The sequence below is a fragment of the Podarcis gaigeae genome, assembly GCF_964106915.1.
Source record: "Podarcis gaigeae genome assembly, chromosome: 8".
NCBI classification, from domain to species: Eukaryota; Metazoa; Chordata; class Lepidosauria; order Squamata; family Lacertidae; genus Podarcis; species Podarcis gaigeae.
Genome location: NC_139684.1, coordinates 87,579,532 through 87,600,368, shown reverse-complemented (window position 1 = coordinate 87,600,368; position 20,837 = coordinate 87,579,532). Strand labels below are relative to the sequence as shown.

At 47.2% G+C, this 20,837-nt stretch overlaps 1 protein-coding gene across 1 annotated transcript in view; it reads left to right on the top strand.

The window, feature by feature from the left end:
- GPR4 (G protein-coupled receptor 4) overlaps positions 1-20,837 on the top strand; it is a 39,604-nt gene that overhangs the window by 8,335 nt on the left and 10,432 nt on the right. The window lies entirely within an intron of this gene.

The window sequence follows — 20,837 nt, the reverse complement described above, 5'->3', positions numbered from 1 at the left end:
CCACCCCCCTTGATCATTGCAATTGTGTTTCTTCTGCAAGCAGAGATGCCTGCAGCTGATAAAATGCACTTTTGATCAAAGTCACGCACTGGATCCTTCAAGGAGGGGGTGACCCTCCCCAGAACGAATTGGGCTGCCCCGCTGTTAACACCTCCATCCTGTCTGGGTTGGACTTCCTGGGTGCTTTGGGCATCTGAGCATGGGTCCCTTCATGCCTTAACCTCTCAGGGGCTCCAGGGCTGATGTCTCTGCCAGGCCACGTAGTTGAGGATTCCCAGCAGCGATTTAACTTCTTGGAAAGATCAAGTTTCTAGGCCTCATGATCAGAGGTCAGTTTCTAGAAGAGGACATGCCACAATACCCCTCCAGGCACCAACAACTGAAGGAGGACACTCACAAACATGCATAGAGGGCAACGCCGTTTAGCTGCGATCCCTGCATTGCAGGGGGTTGGAATGGATGTCCTTCAGGGGTCCCTTCCCAACCTGCAGTTCTATGATCATAGACAGTGAACGGCCAGGAGAGACCCAAGTCCTGGGATGGGGAAACAGCCAGACATGATGGATCCCTGCTTTGCCAGCTGGAGAAGTGGAGACAGATAGGAGTGGCAGTCTGGCAGCAAAGTCCTTATTCATGCCATGCACAGTTGACCTATGGAACTCTCTTCCACTGGAGGCAGTGATGGCCATCAACGTGGATGGTTTTAAAAGAGGATTAGACAGATTCATGGAGAAAGAGATCTGATCTCCCAGTATCCTAAGGGCTGCCACATACAAGTGATAGAGAAGATTTGGAGCCAGTTGATCCAAATTACAAAAAAAAGGGGGGGGGTTAGACTAAACACTGGGATGAACTTCCTGGCAGTACGGGCTGTTCCACAGTGGCAGAGGCTGGAAGGTTTTTCAGCCCAGGTTGGTTGACTACTGTGATAAGAATTTTAAGGTCTTAGATATATATTAAATGTACATATACCAACCAAGCACATATTAAATGTATATTAAATGTAAATATACCAACCAAGCACATACATAGATCAGCACAGGAAGACCGACCTGAAACCATTTTTTGGCTCCCAAACTGACCAAATGTTTTCTCTGCAAGGTCAAAGGAAAATTGAAAAGCCTCCCCATTGTCTTTTCCTTCACAAATCCTGTCTTAAGGGTATGTCTGTGTATGAACAGGTTGAGCCTGTGACCTGGCTCAGGAACTAAGTATTTATCATTACAAAAGACTGGCCAGGCTCCCCAGGGTATCCAATCAAGTGAGCATTAACAGGTAACCTGTCAGACGAGATAAACAACACACTCAGATTTCTGCTGTAGACCGCCTTTTCTTTGATGTAGGTATGATGTATCTGGGGGGTGGTCTTGGGCTACACCCCTTCTGTGATGTATGCATGATGTATGAGTGGGTGGTCTTGAGCTCCAGGGCAGGGAATTTAAAATGTCTATATAAGGGCAGAAACACCTTTGTTCTGGGTCCTCCTCCTTTCCTGCGTGTGTGAGGGGAGCACCCTGTTGCAACAGATCAATAAAGATCAGGCTTACTAGCTGCTTTGCTTCTCAATATTCTCTGGTTGGCCTCTGTTATTTTCTCCTACCAATAGGGAACCTACGTAAGGACTTTATATGGGCTCTTGGATACCCCATAAGGGAAAAAGGGCAGATTTTGTTTACAACACCACCTGCCAGGGATGCTGGAGCAGGGGGTTGGACTAGAGGACCTTTGAGGGCCCCCCTCCAACTCTGATGATTCTATAAGCCTAGCTGGAAAGCCACCGCCTCTTACTTGGGACCCCGGCATGGAAGATGATTCAGGTCTTTCTTTCTCTTGTTATTTCACATGATTCAAGTCCAACTCCTGGTACCGTGAAGACCAGCAACCCCCAAAATTATAATTACTTATTAAAACGTATTCTGCTGCTCAGATTAAGGCAAGGCATGAGTTGCACGCAGGCTTTGGGATTTGGGGATGGGAGGCAAGGATTGTGGCACACATCTCCAGCACAAGACCTTGGAAGGGGCAAGTACAAGTAACTTGTGGCCAACCAGAATAATAATAATAATAATAATAATAATAATAATAATAATAATAATATATTTATACCCCACCCATCTGGCTGGGTCTCCCCAGCCACCCTGGGTGGCGTCCAACAAAACATTAAAATACAGTGGTCTGTTAAACATTAAAAGCTTCCCTAAACAGGGCTGCCTTCAGATGTCTTCTAAAAGTCTGGTAGTTGTTGTTCTCTTTGACATCTGGTGGGAGGGAGTTCCACAGGAAGGGCGCCACTACCAAGAAGGCCCTCTGCCTGGTTCCCTGTAACTTGGCTTCTCGCAGCAAGGGAACTGCCAGAAGGCCCTCGGAGCTGGACCTCAGTGTCCAGGCAGAACGATGGGGGTGGAGATGCTCCTTCAGGTATACTGAGCTGAGGTCGTTTAGGGCTTTAAAGGTCAGCACCAAAACTTTGTTTGTTTGTTTTTTAAAATAATATTTATTACTTTTCCAACAATTTAAACACTACAAAACAAAATGGACAATACAATACAATACAAAAACACCACACAACACTAACACATTAGACTAACACAACAAAATAAAAACAGTTTAAAACACATCATACAATTTCAGCATCCTATCTTTCATTCACTTATTTCAACGACCTCCTCACACCTCCCTTTTTGTATTCCACTTCTGTTAATTGTTTCAGCAATTCCTTTCCATCTTCCGGTTTTCTATCCTATAATTATCTTAACAAATTCTAACCTTATTTTTTCTTTTAATACTCTAATAATCTATTTATACTCAATTCCTTATAACATTTCTACTAAAGCCATATAACTTCATTCCCACATTTTTCTAACATTAATTAATTTTACAATATTTCTGTAAATAGTCTTTAAACTTTTTCCAGTCTTCTTCCACCGACTCTTCTCCCTGGTCTCGGATTCTGCCCGTCATTTCCGCCAGTTCCATATAGTCCATCAACTTCATCTGCCATTCTTCCCGGGTGGGGAGATCTTGTGTCTTCCAATACTTCGCTATAAGTATTCTTGCTGCTGTTGTCACATACATAAAAAAATTCTGTCCTTCTTTGGCACCAATTGGCCGACCATGCCCAGGAGAAAGGCCTCTGGTTTCTTCAGGAAGGTATATTTGAATACCTTTTTCATTTCGTTATAATTCATCTCCCAGAATGTCTTAATCCTTGGGCACGTCCACCAAAGGTGAAAGAATGTACCTTCAGTCTCATTACATTTCCAACATTTATTTTCGGGCAAATGGTAAATTTTTGCAAGCTTGACTGGTGTCATGTACCACCTATAAATCGGTCAGCACCAAAACTTTGAATTGTGCTCGGAAACGTAAACAGTGGCTGTCCTTGGGTGGAGGTGTGGTTGGGGCAGGCACAGGAATATGCCCCAAATCTCCTGGTTAAAGGGATCTCAGAAAGCTGGTGGTGAAGGTTTCTTGGTCCCTGGAGAGTTGGCTGCCAGTCAGAGCGGGACAGAGTCCCAGGAGAGAGAGGCAAACCTTCTGATCTGACACAAGACAGTTTTTGTATTTCTCCTGAGCGAAAGGATGCCTAAGATGGCGTCTCCATCTGTTGAGGCTGAAATATCCGCAAGAATCGGCAGCTGTTGCAGTAGCAGGAGATGAGGACAAGCGCTGCCGCTTGATCTGAATCTCTTTGCGTTTGTGGTCTAGAGAAGGGAACCAGGTTTGAGATTGTGACGCTGGTGGGGGTTTAGCGGAGAAGGAAGCGAGCGAATCTGGGACCCAAAACAACTGCAGGTTGGCAGAGGATGCAGACCTGGGCAGCGCCTCTGAGCATGTTAAGAGTGCGGGGCTTCGTACGAGCTCCCAAATGAGGTGGTGCGGCCACCAAAAAGGGCTGGTACAATTCCAGACTGCACCAACAAACATCTAGCATCCAGGTCAAAGGAAATAATAGCCCTATTCTATTCTGCCTGGGTCAGTATCCTCCTGGAATCCTGTGTCCAGTTCTGGCAGCGTCAGTTTAAGAAGGTGATTGAAAAACTGGAAGGAAGGTGTGCAGAGAAGGGCAACCAAGGTAATAATAATTTATTATTTATACCCCGCCCATCTGGCTGATTTTCCCCAGCCACTCTGGGTGGCTCCCAATCAAGTGTTAAAAACAATACAGTATTAAATATTAAAAACTTCCCTAAACAGGGCTGCCTTCAGATGTCTTTTAAAGATAAGATAGCTGCTTATTTCCTTCACATCTGGTGTTCCACAGGGCGGGTGCCACTACCGAGAAGGCCCTCTGCCTGGTTCCCTGTAACTTGGCTTCTTGCAGGGAGGGAACCGCCAGAAGGCCCTCAGCGCTGGACCTCAGTGTCCTGGCAGAACGATGGGGGTGGAGACGCTCCTTTAAATATACTGGACCGAGGCCGTTTAGGGCTTTCAAGGTCAGCACCAACACTTTGAATTGTGCTCGGAAACGTACTGGGAGCCAGTGTAGGTCTTTCAAGACTGGTGTTATGTGGTCTCGGCGGCTGCTCCCAGTCACCAGTCTAGCTGCTGCATTCTGGATTAATTGCAGTTTCCGGGTCACCTTCAAAGGGAGCCCCAGGTAGAGGGCATTGCAGTAGTCCAAGTGGGAGATGACTAGATGATCGAGAGTCAGGAGACCAAGCCTTTTGAGGAACGGTTGAAGGAGCTGGGGACGTTTAGCCTGGAGAGGAGAAGACTGAGAGGAGACATGATAGCCATCTTCAAATATTTGAAGGGCTGTCACGGAAGATGGAGCACGCTTGTTTTCTGCTGCTCCAGAGTGCAAGAGACCAAACCAATAGCTTCAAGTTACAAGAAAGAAGATTCTAACTAAATATCAGGAATAACTTTCCGTGGGTAAGAGCTGTTGGAGGTTGTGGGCTCTCCTTCCTTGGAGGTTTCTAAGCAGAGGTTTGATGGCCATCTGTCATGGATAATTTAGCTGAGATTCCTGCAGCGGGTTGGACTGGATGACCCCAGGGTCTCAAACTGACAATTACCATATTTTTCACTCTATAAGACGCACCAGACCACAAGACGCACCTAGTTTTTGGACGAGGAAAACAAGAAAAAACATATTCTGAATCTCAAAAGCCAGAACAGCAAGAGGGATCGCTGCGCAGCGAAAGCAGCAATCCCTCTTGCTGTTCTGGCTTCTGGGATAGCTGCGCAGCCTGCATTCGCTCCATAAGACGCACACACATTTCCCCTTACTTTTTAGGAGGGAAAAAGTGAGTCTTATAGAGCAAAAAATACGGTATATGATTCTTTGACTTGCTGCAACAGACTAGCACGGCTGCTGCTCTCGAACTTTTCTTCTTGTCTCCTCTTGTCCCGCGAATCCCAGCTGGGTTTGCTTTTTGTCGCAGTGACGGCGTCTTGGTGCTCTGCACATGGTCAGCAACACTCTGCCCTTTGCATTTCCTTGAGGCAGGCAGGCACCGAGAAACAGCCAGGCCTCGGCTACAGCCCGGCCGTGCCAGATTCCCTCTTGCTCTCCGTGGGAGAAAAGGAGGCCCCGGCAACCTGGACGCTCCTCAAGCCCAGGCTTGTACCAAACCCTAGACGTGGTTATTTACTCAGACCTCGAGATTAGCTGGGCAGGCGCTGGGCAGACGCGCCCAAACCAAACATGCCCAGGTGATGAAAATCCCTGACTTAGGGGCTGGGAGAGAGGCTGGGCAGTGTGGCTTGGAGCAAGCACTCTGCCTGCCTGTGGAAGGCGCCTGGGCTTAATCAATACCACTTAAACCCATTTGCCTATTTCCAAAACCTGGCTGCCTCTTCCCTTTTGAAGCACTGGAGGAAAGCGTGTGTCAGTCAAAGGACTGCTGTCTCCTGTCACAAGCCTGCCTTTGTCTCGCACCCTCTGCCCGTCAAAGGTTTGTCCTCACTAACTCAAAACTTCCTGGTTCCTAACTGGTTGTTGCAAGGCTGATTTAAGAGGAGTCGTGTCCTTCCTATTATTGCAACCCGTTCTGAAAGTGAGCCGGCGGGGAGGCCCCACCTCCAGCAGCATCTTTTAAGAGTCGTTTGCTAGGCAGAAACCCAACAGAGGCTGGTTCATTCTGTACCTTTTGAACTTCTGCCTGTTGAGCTCCTTCTATAGTAATAGGAATGTTGTTGTTGTTGTTTAGTCATTTAGTCGTCTCCACCTCTTCGTGACCCCCTGGACCAGAGCACACCAGGCACTCCTGTCTTCCACTGCCTCCCGCAGTTTGGTCAAACTCATGCTGGTAGCTTCCAGAACACTGTCCAACCATCTCGTCCTCTGTTGTCCCCTTCTCCTTCTGCCCTCCATCTTTCCCAACATCAGGGTCTTTTCCAGGGAGTCTTCTCTTCTCATGAGGGGGCCAAAGTCTTGGAGCCTCAGCTTCAGGATCTGTCCTTCCAGTGAGCACTCAGGGCTGATTTCCTTCAGAATGGAGAGGTTTGATCTTCTTGCAGTCCAGGGGACTCTCAAGAGTTTCCTTCAGCACCAGAATTCAAAAGCATCAATTCTTCGGCGATCAGCTCTCACTTCCATGGTCCAGCTTTCACTTCCATACATCACTACTGGGAAAACCATAGCTTTTACTATACAGACCTTTATAGGAATAGGAATTTATTATTTGTACCCCGCCCATCTGGCTGGGCTTCTCCAGCCACTCTGGGCGGCTTCCAACTAAGATTAAAAATACATCAAAATGTCACACATTAGAAACTTCCCTGAACAGGGCTGCCTTCAGATGTCTTCTAAATGTCAGGTAGCTGTTTTTGTTTTTGACGTCTGGTGGGAGGGCGTTTTACAGGGTGGGTGCCACTACTGAGAAGGCCCTCTGCCTGGTTCCCTGTAGCTTGGCTTCTCGCAATGAGGGAACCGCCAGAAGACCCTCGGCGCTGGACCTCAGCGTCCGGGCAGAACGATGGGGGTGGAGACGCTCCTATAGGAACAGGGACCCTGCAAGAATTTCAAAAACTTTTCTGCATTTAGCGGATGGGTGAATCGTAGGGTTGGAAGGGACCCTGAGAATCATCTAGACCAACCCCCTGCAACGAAGGAATATGCAGCTGTCCCAGATAGGTATTGAACCTGCAGCCTTGGCATCATCAGCACCAAGCTCTAACCAACTGAGCTATCCAGCGACGATGGTGCTTCTATTTTCTGAACAAGCAAGGGCTTCATAGAATCATAGAATGTTAGAGTTGGAAGGTCCAACCTGGGGTCCAACCCTGTAATGTAGGAATCCCAGCTAAAGAGCATTTTTTGGGGGGTGGGATCATCTCACTTCTGGAGTCCTGACAATGTCAATCACTGCGCTACCAGAACAGGGAAACTTCCAACTCCCTCCGAAGATGGTAGATTCTCCTTCCTTGGAGGTTTTAAAACAAGAGGTTGGATGGCTATTTGCCAGGGACTACCGTATTTTTCGCTCCATAAAACACACTTTTTTCTTCCTAAAAAGTAAGGGGAGATGTCTGTGTGTCTTATGGAGCGAATGTGTGGTCCCTGGAGCTGAATTGCCCAGGGGCAAAAAGCAGACCATGCTATATTTTTTTGAAAGAGGGAAGTGGGTGTTGAAACAAAGCTGCTGATCGGGGAGAGAGATAAGAGACGCTAGAGATAAAGGAGGCTGCCTGGAAGGGGGAGGTAAAGACAGCAAACTTGCAAAGGGGGGGGGGGGGACAGGAAGACTAAAGCAATAAGGAGAGGAATTGAAAGAAAAGGAGGAGTAAAAAACTGCTCCAGCTAAGGAAAAGACACTAAGGCAAACAAGAGGGAAGGGAGTGTTGAAAGGAACAGCTGATCGGTGGGATCGGAAGAGAGAAAAGGGACCTAGTAGAGGCTGCCTGGGAGAGGGGAGGTAAAAGCCCATGGATCCTCAGACTTTTTGCATTAGGTCACCCCAAATTCACCATCAGATCACATAGCATGTCCATGGCTACAGCCTGCACCAAAAAAACCACGCACCTACTGTTGCGTGGGGCCACAATGGCGCAAAAACGTGGTTACAAAGCACGGATCCACATGGATCCTCAGGATTTTTGCAATGGGCTACCCCAAACTCACCGTCAGATCACATGTCTGTGACCACAGCATGAACCACAAAAATCATACATCCACTGTTTCGTTCCAAATATTTATTTTCTTGTTTTCCTCCTCTAAAAACTATGTGCGTGTTATGGTCGGGTGCGTCTTATGAAGTGAAAACACACACCACGGTATTTAGTTTTGATTGCTGCATTGAAGGGGGTTGGAATAGATGGCCTCTGAGGATCCCTTTCAGTTCTAAGATTCTATGACTTCCTTTCGCTTGCCACGGTGGGGAGGGCAAAAGCCGCTTTGGGCAAGAATTCCCACCGACTCCAGAGCCTGGTGGAAAGTTTTGGGTTCCTGTAAACCAAGTGTGCGCAAACGACAGCTGGTTTGTGGCCGCCTCAGAGGCAGAGAGTGCGTTTCTGGGATATAAATAGGCCAGTGGCGGGATAATCAAATTGGGGGTCTGAGCACAGGCTGTTACTGGGAGTCGTGGCGGGGGGGGGGGAGTAGCAGAGCGTTGACGGAACAGGGGTGATGGTAGGAGAGAACCCAGGAAGCAGGCAGGCGACATCCTTCTTTGTGACACACAAGCCATGCAGCCTGTGTGTCACCTCCTGCCTCTCTCAGAGCATGCAATTTCCAGGGGGGTAGCTGTATTCGTCTGTCGAAGCAGAAAAAACAATGGAGAGTTTTGTGGCGCCTTGAAGACTCACCAGAACATCAGGAGTCCCTCTTTTAAAGCCATCCAAATTGGGGGCCGTCCCTGCCTCATGTGGGAGGGAGTTCCATAGTTCGCTTAATGAGCTGCGTGAAAGACACCTGCATGGCAGGGGTTGGACTAGATGACCGCTGGGGGTCCCCCCAACTACAGTTGGCCGTCGGTCAGGGGTTCTTTAGCCCTGGTTAACTCTGTGTTATACCGGGTGGTGTGTGAATGAATGGATTTTATTATTACGGTCACAGACCAGTTCCAGGTCACATACAATATCAGGAAAATCATAATTGAATTGCAATTGGGTACAACAGAGACGATTCAGATATAGTGGCAGTTAAAAAATATATACCATATTTTTTGCTCTATGACTCACTTTTTCCCTTCTAAAAAGTAAGGGGAAATGTGTGTGCGTCTTATGGAGCGAATGCAGGCTGCGCAGCTATCACAGAAGCCAGAACAGCAAGAGGGATTGCTGCTTTCACTGCGCAGCGATCCCTCTTGCTCTTCTGGCTTCTGAGATTCAGAATATTTTTTTTCTTGTTTTCCTTCTCCAAAAACTAGGTGCGTCTTGTGGTCTGGTGCGCCTTATAGAGTGAAAAATACGGTATATTAAATCTTGATCACTAAAATATAACCTAAAATTATCATTTAAAACCTTAATTGTTTTGGTAGTACAGCTTGTTCCCTAAATTTTATGGCAGTATTAACACAACTGGGTGGTGTTTTCATGGTGGTAACCCCAAACTGTGGTGGCCGAATCATCCTGTTTTCTGGCCTTTGTTCTATAGCATTTAAACATTTCCCAGATTCTGGAAGTGAGGAGAGAGAACCGATGCCCTGGGGCCATGGATTTAAAAGCACTGCCGGGGCATGTTCTGCTTTTCGGCACTGAGATGGTGCAGCGATCTTCTTTTCCGCCACTTACAGAGCTGGGGTTTTGGGGATGCCACGATTCCACAGTTCTAAGAAGGAGATTCTTTTACCGGCCCTGAATCTTCCAACAGTTTGTTTCGTTGGGAGTTCTATTTTACAAAAGTCTGTCAGAATTCCCTTCACTGTGTTCACTCTACTTAATCAGGTGTGTGTGTGTGAGATAGAATTTTAGAATTAGAAGGGACCCCAAGGGGCATCTATGTCTGTACACAGAACCCCCCGCATTTGTCCCTCCTTTCATACCCACAAAGATATAGAGGTGGCAACCAAGGAGAACTTTTCATGCATGCGATGAAAACGATGCCATCTGCCATCATTAATCTGTCTCTACATGGGTGGCGCTGTGGGTTAAACCACAGAGCCTAGGGCTTGCCGATCAGAAGGTCGGCGGTTCGAATCCCAGTGATGGGGTGAGCTCCCGTTGCTCGGTCCCTGCTCCTGCCAACCTAGCAGTTCGAAAGCACCTCAAAGTGCAAGTAGATAAATAGGCACCGCTCCGGCGGGAAGGTCAACGACGTTTCTGTGTGCTGCTCTGGTTCGCCAGAAGCGGCTTAGTCATGCTGGCCACATGACCCGGAAGCTGTATGCCGGCTCCCTCGGCCAGTAAAGCGAGATGAGTGCCAAAACCCCAGAGTCGGCCACGACTGGACCTAATGGTCAGGGGTCCCTTTACCATTACTAAGGTGCCGCAGGTTCTTTGTGGATCATGCCTGGGTGTGGGGGCAAAGAGGGCAGGGGGCTGAGTGACCTGAATTTCTAGCCCTGGAGAGGCCGGTTTTTTAGTCTCTATAACCACCAGGTTAGGACCTGGTTGGGAAGGGGCTGCAAAGCCTATTGCGTGGGTAGGCAAACTAAGGTTCGGGGACCAGATGCGGCCCAATCGCCTTCTCAATCTGGCCTGTGGACGATCCGGGAATCAACGTGTTTTTACATGAGTAGAATGTATGCTTTTATTTAAAATGCATCTCTGGGTTATTTGTGGGGCCTGCCTGGTGTTTTTACATGTGTAGAATGTGTGCTTTTATTTAAAATGCACCTCTGGTTTATTTGTGGGGCCTGCCTGGTGTTTTTACATGTGTAGAATGTGTCCTTTTATTTAAGATGCATCTCTGGGTTCTTGGTGGGACACAGGAATTTGTTCATTCCACCCCCCAAAATGTAGTCCGCCTCCCCCACAAGGTCTGAGGGACAGTGGACCGGCTCCCTGCTGAAAACGTTTGCTGACCCCTGGCCTATCGTTTCAGCCCCATTTCCACCAATCTGGCACCCTCCAGCTCCCATGAGCCAAGCTACAACTCCAGCAGCTTTGCGGGTGCCAAACGTCTTGCCCTGCCAATGGGGGGGGGGGCGTCTTCTCATCTGGGCAGCCCAGGACCTCCATCCATACTGCCCAGGCTTGCACAACTCAACGGTTTGACTTCACCCCCGGAAGCGCACTCCATTGTCTCTCGAGACAGGCGGATACCAACAGCAACAGAAAATTTCAAGGTGACTCACCTTGTTACCAATGACAAACCTAGACAGCATCTTAAAAAGCAGAGACATCACCTTGCCAACAAAGGTCCGTGTTGTTAAAGCTCTGGTTTTCCCAGTAGTGCTGTATGGAAGTGAGAGCTGGACCATAAAGAAGGCTGATTGCCGGAGAATGGATGCTTTTGAATTCTGGTGCTGGAGGAGACTCTTGAGAGTCCCATGGACTGCAAGAAGATCAAACCGATCCATTCTTTTTTATTATTAAAGATTTTTATTGATACAACAAGAAAAAAGAAAAGAAAAACACAAATACCAAATTACACACAAGAATAAAGCGATCCATTCTGAAGGAAATCAGCCCTGAGTGCTCACTGGAAGGACAGATCCTGAAGCTGAGGCTCCAAGACTTTGGCCACCTCCTGAGAAGAGAAGACTCCCTGGAAAAGACCCTGATGTTGGGAAAGATGGAGGGCACGAGGAGAAGGGGACGACAGAGGACAAGATGATTGGACAGTGTTCTCGAAGCTACCAGCATGAGGGAGGCAGTGGAAGACAGGAGTGCCTGGCGTGCTCTGGTCCAGGGGGTCACAAAGAGTCGGACACGACTAAACGACTAAACAGCAACAACGCCTTGTTACAGTGGTGAAAATATATGCAACGTTCTGAAGTGTCTGGATCTGATTCTATATTTTTTTTAATGCACAGATGACCTGGGATCTTAATCTCCCACCTTTCCTGACAAAGGAGCAGTCCTGTTACATCCCTTCATAAATGAGGCCATGGTACAGGTTTGGGGTGGTGATTTATTAGCTAGTAGGGGCTGTGTTTCTCGTGGCTTTTTTTCTTCAAGTGAGCCAAAAGTCACTGAGTGCAGGATCTTTATGCCAGGGCTGAACATTTCTGGGACTAGGCAGCTAGCAACTTACTTTCTTTCTTTCTTTCTTTCTTTCTTTCTTTCTTTCTTTCTTTCTTTCTTCCTTCCTTCCTTCCTTCCTTCCTTCCTTCCTTCCTTCCTTCCTTCCAGAGAGCATACTGCAGCCGACTCATCACTCTGGAAGCAGGTGGGCAGCGAGGTCCAGACTGGCTTAATTATATTTGGGCCGGTAATGGGGAGAGAAGCCAATGTCCTTGGGGGGGAGGGAGGGGCACAGCTCCTGTTCCCTCGTTTCATGCCCCCCAGCCCTGCAAAGCTTTCTGCAACACCCCCAGCCTTCCTCATGTTTCTTCTTCTTCTTCTTCTTCTTCTTCTTCTTCTTCTTCTTCTTCTTCTTCTTCTTCTTCTTCTGCGATCCCTCACAGCTCAGTAAGATTACCTTCCATAAACACGGTTTTAACAGTGAGTCCGTAAGTGACTGTGGAGGCCAATTCTGGAGCCACACATCCTTCCACAGGGGGACATTGGTTTCCAGATGGGAGTTGATCCCGGTGTGGATTTGCCAAGCGTGTCTTCCTCTTAGCACGTTTCTCCCTTGCGTCCTGAGTTTGAGCGTCTTCAAAGCCCATGACACCTTTGGTCAAGGCTGTTCTCCAACTGGAGCGCTCGCAGGCAGTGTCAGTGTTTATACTACATTTTTAAAGATCTGCCTTGAGAGAATCTTTAAGCCTCTTTTCTTGACCATCAGCATTACGCTTCCCGTTTTTAAGTTGGGAATAGAGTAGTTGCTTTGGAAGACGATCATCAGGCCTCCGCACAACATGACCAGTCCAACGAAGCTGATGTTGAAGAATCATTGCTTCGACACTGGTGATCTTTGCTTCTTCCAGTACACTGGTATCAGTTCACCTGTCTTCCCAAGTGATGTGTAGAATTTTTCAGAGTCACCGTTGATGGAATCTTTTGGAGACATGAGCCACCAGAATATTTGGCTCAAACTCTCCCAGTGAGAGTTTACATTGGTAAAAGCACTTAATAATTAAGAACCATGGTTCGGTTCAATTCTTGGACTCGCCTGTTCCAGTTAAAAAAACAACACAAAGCTCAGAAACAGAATGACCCCAAAACCTAGGTTTCTCCCCCCTCAACGCTCAAAGTTAAGATCTTTTCTCCTGAAAGATGCTCCGTGGGTATCTGGGTGAACGGCTGAGCGTGGGGCAGAGGTGTGGATGAACTGATTTTTATTTTGTGCCATGGTAGGCATATGTGTGAATGCTCAAGTGTTATCGCAGACGAGATCTCGCCACACATGGGTGGTTGCACGTGGAAACATCAGCACACGCAGCCACCAGGCTACAGCTACCTTACATATCTTCACACTCTAAGCCAGTGTTTTTCAACCTTTTTTGGGCAAAGGCACACTTGTTTCATGAAAAAAATCACGAGGCACACCACCATTAGAAAATGTTAAAAAATTTAACTCTGTGCCTATATTGACTATATATAAAGTAATTCTCTTGAATAGGAATCAAATAAACACAAAGAAAGTATTTTATAATTACTTTATTATGAAATAGTAAGTAAACAGAAATATGAAAAATTATAAAATACTTTATTTTTAAATCTTTCGAATTTTTCAATTTTTCCCACGGCACACCAGGCAACATCAGTGGTTGAAAAACACTGCTCTAAGCAATGTGTTCAGAGGAGGGCGATCAAGATGACCAAGGTTCTGGAAACCAAGCCTTATTAGGAACGGTTGAAGGAGCTGAGTATGTTTAGCCTGGAAAAGAGGAGATCTGAGAGCCACCTTCCAATATCTTAAGGGCTGTGCCGTGGGAGACAGAGCAAGCCTGTTTCCTCCTGCTCCAGAGGGTAGGATTCGAACCCATGGCTTCAAGTTACAAGAAAGGAGATTCCGACTAAACATCAGGAAGAACTTTCTGACGGTAAGAGTTGTTCAGCTGTGGAATGGACTCTCTCGGGAGGTGGTGGACTCTCCTTCCTTGGAGGCTTTCCGACAGAGGTTGGGTGGCCACCTGTCAGGGACTCAATAGCTGTGGTTCCTGCATTGCAGGGGGTTGGACTAGATGACCCTTGGGGCCCCTTCCAACTGTATGATTCTGTGATTGCCCTTTCTGCATCATACTTCTACATTGATCCTCAAAGTGTCTCCAAGCGAAATAGAAGAAGACGAAGACGAAGAAGAAGAAGAAGAAGAAGAAGAAGAAGAAGAAGCAGCTTTATTTATACCCCGCCCTCCCCAACCAAGACCGGGCTCAGGGCGGCTAACACCAGGTATAAAAACAATTGATTAAAATACAACTTAAAAACAATATTAAAATGCAGCCTCATTTCCGGAGAAACTAAAATCAAAACTTTTTTGGGGATGAAAACGTCAAGTCTTCACCAAGACTGGTCTTACGTGGGCCAGAAAAAGCCAGGGAAGTCCCCAAATAGGAGTTCCATCACAGAAAGAGAAAGGAAAAAGGAAAGAGGGGAAGGGGATCAAGTTGATTCCAAACCAAAGGCCAGGCAGAACAACTCTGTCTTACAGGCCCCGCGGAAATAAATCAGATCCCACAGGGCCCTGGTCTCATGAGACAGAGCGTTCCACCAGGCCGGGGCCAGTGTTGAAAAGGCCCTGCCTCTGGTTGAGATTAAGCTGACTTCCTTAGGGCCGTGACCTCTAGAGTATTGCTATTTATGGACCTTGAGGTCCTCTGTGGGCCATACCGGGAGAGGCGCTCCCGTAACTACGAGGGTCCTAGGCCGTGAAATATGGTTAACCTAAGGTCTCAGGCGGGTTACCGCAATTAGAACACCATGTTAAAAAGCAGTTTAAAGCAACTTACAATCACAGAAATAAGGTGGGCCCTAAGAGTATGCACCTCAGGTGCCAAAAGCCGGAATAAAGAGCGTTTGGGTGGAATCATTACGTTATTTTCAAAGCAGCAGCAGTAAGTGGATGATCGTAATTGGGTTTTCGTTGCAAAGCACTTTGGGCTCAGATAACTGTGCAGAGGCGGCGGGTGAACGAACAAAATCAAACCCAGCACGTAACTTGTGGATTCTGGTGCAAAACTGAACGCTCTGAGAAACTCCAGAAGAGTTCGTTTTAAAGAAAAACAAACCAACCCCAAAACCCACCCAGGTTTGTAGCACTTAATTAGGGCTGGGAAGAAGGCAGCACAACAATGGATGTCCCAACTTTTCCCTGGGCATTTTTGGACCACGTTGACTCGTCCTGCCTGGTTACTCAGTAATGATGTTCTTCTTCCTTTCACTTGGGCTCCTGCGCATAAGCGCATGAAATGAGCGCATGCCCCTCCTGGCACCACCAGGCCAATTATTAACACCGTCTGTGCAGGCTGGCTGGCGTGATATGCGCTCGTTTTCTGCTTTATTTTGCTCTCCTGACTCTCCCACATCGAGGGCATAAGGAGCATTAGTTTGGGGGTCAAGGAGGAGTCAGGCTCACAAGGACCTAGGAGGAGCCCCTGTTCCTGGATCAGTCCCAAGGGGGCTCAGAGAGCCCAGTGGCCTGCTCTCACAGCGGCCTCAAGCAGGACCACTCACCCCTCCTGCGGTTTCCAGGGGCTTTGGGAAGGTTGTTAAAGATGCAAAGCGCAGGTTTATAAATCCGTTGGCCATGCAAAGTGCTTGATTTCCATAGATACCGATGCACCCACAGAGAAGCAACCCAGACGGCTCCAGGGGCCTGCGGAGCCTCCCTCCGACTCCTCCCCGAGAAATGCACCCAGGACCTCTCTCTTGTAGCCTGCTCCTCCGTTCTGGGTTTGCGGAGCCTGGCTGGCTGCCCGCCCAGAGCCCCCCGCGCATGCCGTTCACCTCATCAGAAATAGGTTACGGCGTCAAGGCCTGCTTTGTACAGACCATGCCTGAATTTTGGTGTCCCCCGAGGGACGTTTTAGGAAGATAAGGAAGCTGCCTCATGCAGAATCAGGCCATTATTGTTGTTGTTAAAGGTAAAGGGACCCCTGACCATTAGGTCCAGTTGTGGCCGACTCTAGGGTTGCGGTGCTCATCTTGCTTTATTGGCTGAAGGAGCCGGCGTACAGCTTCCGGGTCATGTGGCCAGCAGGACTAAGATGCTTCTGGCGAACCAGAGCAGCGCATGGAAACACCGTTTACCTTCCCGCCGGAGTGGTACCTATTTATCTACTTGCACTTTGACATGCTTTCGAACTGCTAGGTTGGCAGGAGCTGGGACCGAGCAACGGGAGCTCACCCCATCGTGGGGATTCGAACCGCCGACCTTCTGATCGGCAAGTCCTAGGCTCAGTGGTTTAGACCACAGCGCCACCCGCATCCCTGTTGTTGTTGTTACTATTATTTATTTATTTATTTATTTATTTATTTATTTATTTATTTTCTATGCCGCCCTATACCCAAAGGTCTCAGGGCGGTTCACATCAAATATCAAATATATAAAATCAAAACAAAACCAGCAACCCAATTTTTAAAAAAAAAACCCAAAAGAGCTAGCATTTTTAAAAAGGGTACAGCAGGGGTAGGCAACCTAAGGCCCGTGGGCCGGATGCGGCCCAATCGCCTTCTCAATCCAGCCCGCAGACAGTCAGGGAATCAGTGTGTTTTTACATGAGTCTCCTAGTGAAGGCGCCAGGAGAACTTCCCTGGGAGGAGCATTCCACAGATGGGGAGCCACTGCAGAGAAGGCCCTGTTCGTGTGTTGCCACCCTCCGGACCTCTCGCGGAGGAGACACACGAAGGAGGGCCTCAGAAGATGATCTCAGGGTCTGGGTAGGTTTGTATGGGAAGAGGCGGTCCTTGAGGTATTGCAGTCCTGAGCCATTGTCCCATCTAGCTGACTGGCAGCAGGTGCTCTCGAGCTGGCTCAGACAGATTTTGGATGCTGTCAAAGGCACCAGAGGGAGAGGACGCCATAGCTGTCCAGCAGGGGCAAAAGTCTCCTGCACAGGTGTCTCCGGAAATGAGTGGGGCTGCAACCTTGTTCGGGATAAATTCTGCTGCACAGCGAGCAGCAGGATGAACGCTGTCGGGTTTGTGCGCGTGTTTGGATTTTGTAGGGCAGGCTCTGCCCGGATGACGCAGTGAAGTATTTGGTAAGCGAGCTATCAGGAGGAAATGCAAATGCCGACCCCGAAGGTTTCCATGGGGTGTGTGCAGTTGGGAAGGGGGGAGTGAAGTTCGAAGGCTGACGCAAGAGCTCAGCCGCCATCTCCTTCCTTGAAATGCTCCCTTCTAGTGAGTCAGCTGAAAGTCCAGTCTGTGGGTAGGCAAACTGAGGCCTGGGGGCCAGATCTAGCCCAATCGCCTTCTAAATCAGGCCCACAAACAGTCCGGGAATCAGCGTGTTTTTACATGAGTAGAATGTGTCCTTTTATTTAAAATGCATCTCTGGGTTATTTATGGGGCATAGGAATTTGGTCTTAGCCGGTAGTTGTTAAGAGCGGTAGTCTTGTAATCTGGGGAACCGGGTTCGGGTCTCCGCTCCTCTACATGCAGCTGCTGGGTGACCTTGGGCCAGTCACACTTCTCTGAAGTCTCTCAGCCTCACTCACCTCACAGAGTGTTTGTTGTGGGGGAGGAAGGGAAAGGAGATTGTTAGCCGCTTTGAGACTCCTTTGTTGTTGTTTAGTCATTTAGTTGTGTCCGGCTCTTCCTGACCCCCTGGACCAGAGCATACCAGGCACTCCTGTCTTCCACTGCCTCCCGCAGTTTGGTCAAACTCATATTCGTAGCTTCCAGAACACTATCCCACCATCTCGTCGTCTGCCGTCCTCCTTGTGCCCTCCATCCTTCCCAACATCAGGGTCTTTTCCAGGGAGTCTTCTCTTCTCATGAAGTGGCCAAAGTATTGGAGCCTCAGCTTCAGGATCTGTCCTTCCAGTGAGCACTCAGGGCTGATTTCCTTCAGAATGGAGAGGTTGGATCTTCTTGCAGTCCATGGGACTCTCAAGAATTCAGCACCAGAATTCAAAAGCATCCATTCTTCGGCGATCAGCCTTCTTGATGGTCCAGCTCTCACTCCTTAGAGTAGTGATAAAGCGGGATATCAAATCCAAACTCTACTTCTTCTTCTTCTTCTTCTTCATCATCATCATCATCTTCTAAATATAGTCCAGCCTCCCACAAGGTCTAAGGGACAGTGGAACGGCCCCCTGCTGAAAAAGTTTGCTGACCCCTGGTCCAGTTGTTCGTCCGAGACTTGCTTTTCAGCCCCCGTTACTAAACAAAACTTTAAAATTTGGGAGGTCGTTACATTTATAAAGGCTGTTCTAAGGCTAACAGAGGAGAATAGGACCCTCGTTTCCAGCACCTTCGCATAACAGAAAGTTAAATTTGTCGATGAGAGTTTGCCAGATACAGCTTTGGACATTGCTTCAAAGCTGGAAGAAAGCTCCAACCCTGGATTTTTAAATATTTTATGCACCACACTTTAAGGAGGATATTGATGAGCCACCGATAGCCCTGTCCTCCTCCGTGGATTTGCGCAGCGCTCTTTGAAAGCCAAGCAAGTTGGTGGCAGCCGCTTGTGGGAGGGAGTTCCGCAGGTTAACTCTGCACCGTCAAACGGCCTGCTGCCCTTATGCCCTGCTTGTAGTAGGAAAAACCTAAAATAGAACAAAGCCTTGACGGGATGCCGGCTACAAACCTCGTTTCACTGAGCTATTCAGTTTCCCCAGAAGGAAATAGAAAAATCATAAACTTTAAATGACCAAAATTCAAACAAGGGTAGAACCCCAAAAATCTGACGTATTATAATCCTAGCGCTACCTAGGTAAAGCAAAGCGCAGTAATAAAGGATTGAAGACTCAAAAGTACAGTTTCTAATACTGAATTTACAAAAAAAGGTTTGAAAACCTAAATAGCAAGTTTTAAACATAGCCAAACTTGAAGAAGGGGAAGCACAATAATAAGGGGTTGAAGACTCAACTGTGAAAATTCTAGTGCTGGTTTTACAAAAAGGTTTAAAAACCCAAATGGCACAAATTCAAAGAAAGGAATACAAGATAAAGCTGTTTTAGGCTTTGAACAAACTCAAGAACAGGGCTGAAACTCTCCCATGGTCTAGATGTTACTGCTGATGTTAAAGACTGATTGGGGCCTGATCCAGCTTGGCTCTTAGGATGTTCTGAAACTCACTGACCTTGATCTACGCTGCCTGCCCCAAGTCTGACGAACCGCTTCACCCTGTGTTTTACTCCTACATTTCTTGTTGCGATCACGTCTCGTTATTCGGAGTTGTGATGCGTGCTCCCCATCTCACACCTCCGCATGTTTCAGAAAAACAAGAGCAACCGGTGCTCCGAACAGCCGCCGCCAACCTGAGCCCTCCTCCAGCTGTTTTGGACTACAATTCCCATCAGCCCCACTGGCCTTAAATAATAGCAAAGCCACAAAAACAGTGTTCTGTCCTCCTGGACTCCTGCCACAGGGCATGCCAGACTTTAATTTCTGCATATCTCTTCAGCTGAAGGGTCTCAAAGATAGGCTTTTAGGTGCGAGGAAACCAAATCTGCTGTTATTTTTGTGACTGGACAACATTTAGCTTGGCAAGTCTGCGTCTGTTGAAGAAGCATATGGACTGCATTCGGGAAATCAAAGAATTTTAATTTTAGCTTCGGAAAAATGCCAGTTATGCTAAATGATGATGATGATGATGATATAACTGCAGCTGTTTGGCAATCATGACTTATATGCGATTCTACACACATTTTACCTTCCAAGCAAAACTAAATTATATCAGTTCAGCCAAAATATATTTTGAATTCCCAAATCACGTTACAACTTTTTACCACCCTTCGTTTTGGGAGTATGAAAACTGAACAATTCAACACGCCCCATAGGTTCCACTCTTAGGGTGAACTTAGGATGCAGATGTCCGCGTGATCGCTTCCTTTTGTGTTTTTCCAAAGAGGTTGCTGCTTCAATAGCCTTTTGTTGCAACCTGAGATCTATGTTACGCCCAGCACTGTGTGGCCTCATTAAATCTCCCTTCCATCATAAAAAGTGCAGGCAAAAGAGTTTTTTTTGCAATGCACATGAGCAACACCTCCTCCTCTCTCTCTCTCTCTCTTAAATAATATTTATTAAAGTTTTAAGGGGTACAACAAGAAAAAGTAAAAAACATCATTTTAAACAAAAAAACAATACAACACATCACAGTAGGTAAAAAACAAAGGATAAGATACAAAGGAAAAAAACCAGAAAAATAAAATCCATTAAACAAAAAAGAAAAAACAAAGAAAAATACAATAAATCTTCCCATTACTTATCTTTCATTAGCTTATTTCCTTGACCTCCTCACACCTCCCTTTTTTGTATTCTAGATCGATTATCTATTTCAGCAAATCCTTTCCATCTTTTCAAATATTAGTCCTGTAATTAGTCCTAGTATAGTGTAGCTTTACTTTCCCTCCTTTCACCAATTAACAGTCAGTTTTTCCCAAATCCTTTATATCATTCCTGCTAAAGTCACATAACATCATTCCAACATCCTTCTAACATTCATTAATTTTACAATATTTCTGTAAATAGTCTTTAAATTTCTTCCAGTCTTCTTCCACCGACTCTTCTCCCTGGTCTCGGATTCTGCCAGTCATTTCCGCCAGTTCCATGTAGTCCATCACCTTCATCTGCCATTCTTCCCGGGGGGGGGGGGGTAGATCTTGTGTCTTCCAGTACTTTGCAATAAGTATTCTTGCTGCTGTTGTGGCATACATAAAGAAAGTTCTGTCCTTCTTTGGCACCAATTGGCCGACCATGCCCAGGAGAAAGGCCTCTGGTTTCTT